This window comes from Penaeus monodon, unplaced genomic scaffold, assembly GCF_015228065.2.
Source record: "Penaeus monodon isolate SGIC_2016 unplaced genomic scaffold, NSTDA_Pmon_1 PmonScaffold_172, whole genome shotgun sequence".
Taxonomy (NCBI): Eukaryota; Metazoa; Arthropoda; class Malacostraca; order Decapoda; family Penaeidae; genus Penaeus; species Penaeus monodon.
The window spans coordinates 60179-62868 of NW_023646595.1; positions in this window are offsets into that span (position 1 = coordinate 60179).

Consider the following 2690-nt stretch of genomic DNA (forward strand, 5'->3'; position numbering starts at 1 on the left):
GCCGTGCAACGCCATTACGTCGAGAAACGCCGGTGAGTAATGATATGAGTAGTATTATGGATATACAGACAAATAGACATTAGTCTCTATCACAGCCTGATATTTGAACCCATCAAGTGCCCCAAATGGCGAGAAAAAGTGATTAGAAACCAAGCAATTGTGACCTTAGAAGCGAAGGAACGTTCGGTGCTTCGCGATATAAAGGTATGTGGTTTACCATGGGGGTCCAGGGGGCCCTGGCTAGGCGTATATATTACCACAGGGGATCCAGGGGGCATAGCCCCCTGGCTAGGGAAATATATAGATCGTAGTGTATAAATCCCAAAAGGGTTAAGGTTAGATTGGTTTAATGGTTAGGACGCATTGTTCGATTGCCACAGGGTATGTGGATTATGTGAAACTCCGTAGATTTTTGCCGTAGTGATTTTCATTTTATTTTATTTTTTTTTTTTATTTATTTTTTTTTTTTAATTGGCGCGTCGGTCCGTAGACTTTCAAAGATGACGGGAACGTCCGTAGAATTTCAACAACCGATTTTAACCGTTTTTTTTGTGCTTGTTTACTTCGTTCGTCGGACAATGTTTGGCTCGGATTTTCGAAAAATCGAATATTTAACGTTTCACAAATCACTTTTTTCGATTTCTGCAGCTTCCTATTGACATCCAGTGCTATCCATTACCTCCCCCCCCCTTCAAACCCCGGTCCCACGCATCCCCCAAGATCGTGGGTAGAGGGAAGATATAAAAATTCTGATTTGAACTTAGCTCTGAGAGGGGCGTCGCTCTCGTAGCAATTACGAAAGAGCAATAATAATAAAAAAGGCGTATATATTTAGGCAGTAAAGCTAAGTAGAATGTCTTCTAATTTATGAGGAAAAAATAGTATCGTCCAGCTCCTAACTGTGGAAGTAAAAGAGAAAGGAAGGCTTTTTACCCCCTTTTGTAAGTTTTTCACGGGGGGTACCCCAAAAAGTTTTCTCCGGAAAGGGGTAGTGATCACACCAAGGTGGCTGACACTCTTTTTTTTTTAATCAGGGGGTTTTGAACTCACACAGGACATACATTTTTTTGTTGGGTTTCACCGAATAAATATTAGGTTTTAGTAAAAATTTAAACTTAACAAAAAAAAGTTTTATAAAAAAACCCTCAGTAAGTAAAAAAAAAACACCCTGATTAATAAGATAATAAACAGCTAAAACAATATATAAAAAATAAAAAGATGTACGACCAAACTTACTTTTAAGAAAAAAAATAAAAGCAAAAGTAAATCAAAAGTCTGGGGTAAAATGTAAAAAACTAATAAAAAAAATGAAAAAAACGACAAACATAAAAATAGGGGAGGGCCAGCTCATAAAAAAAATGCGTTTAAAAGAGGATGTAAGCAAGCAAAGGGAACCCCCAAAAAAAACAACATGTAAAAGGGGTTGCCTGATAGAAATAAAACGGGGAAAAAAAAAGATTAAAAAAAAAACATTTCCGTATGATAAAAACGTTCCGTATGAAGTTACGCACTGACAACCTACATAAAATCAAAAAAAAAAGTGACAAACACAAAAAAAAAAATCGAAAGCAGAAAAAGGGGGGTTTTTGGTTGCCGTTTAAAAAAAAAAAACAACCAACTGAACCCCAAGGATTCCCCCAAATTTTTTGGGGTTTTTTCCCCCCCGGGGAAAGCGTGTGTTTAGTTAAGGGTTTGGTTGGGGAGGGTAGGGCAGGGGGGCGTAAAAGGGAAAGGGGGGTAAAGAAGGTTGAAAAATTTAGGAAACAAAAGGGAGTAAAAGGTAGGATTAGAAAGGGGGGGAGGATGGTGGGACGGGGTAGGGGGGGGGGGAGGGTGGATGCTGAGAGAAGGGTGAGGATGCATGAGAGGGGGTTGGGATGTGAGGACGGGGTAACGGAGAAGGGGTAAATTAAAGGGTTTAAACCCTTTAAAATGGGAAAGGGGGGGGAAAAAAAAAGGGGGGGGGAAAACTAAATAAGGGGGGGGTTAATTAAACGGGGGGGATCGGGAAAAAGGGTAACTAAAAATCTAAATTTTTTGGGGGGGTTTTTTTTTAGGGGGAAAAATTAAACTAGGAACTAAACTTTTTAAAAAAGGGGGGGGGGGTGCAAAGGGGTAATTAAGGGGTAATCTAAAAATAATCGGGGTGGGGAAAGGAGCATTTTAAAAAATTTAGGTTTTGGGAGGGGGAAAAGGTTCCCCAAAAAAAAAAAACCCCCCCCAAAAAACCCAAAAACCCCAAAACCCAAAAACCAAAAAAAAAAAAAACCCCCCCCCAAAAACAAAACCCAAGGTGTCCTGAGCCCCTGTAAGCTTTAAAGAGGGGGGTTTTTTGGAAGGGTTGGGGACCGGGGGAGGGGGGGGGAGCGGGTGGGCAGAGGCGTGAGGGCCCTTAGAGCGGGAAAGGATGCTAAAAAAGGAAAATTTGGAGGGGGGAAAAGGGTAAAGGGGGAGGGGGTTTTTTTTTTTTCCTTAGGAAGAAAAATGAGAGAAATTTGCTTTGTACGGAGAAGGTTAAAAAAATTTGGTGTGCGGAAATTTCCCCCCCCAAAAGGAACCAAAAAAAAAAAAAAAAAACCCCAACCCAAAAAAACAAAAACCGAACACCAAACCCCAAAAACAAAAGGGCGTCTCGGCGCTTAACGTTGAAAGGGGGTGGGGAAATTCCCTTTGTTTCGGGCCTAGCCGGG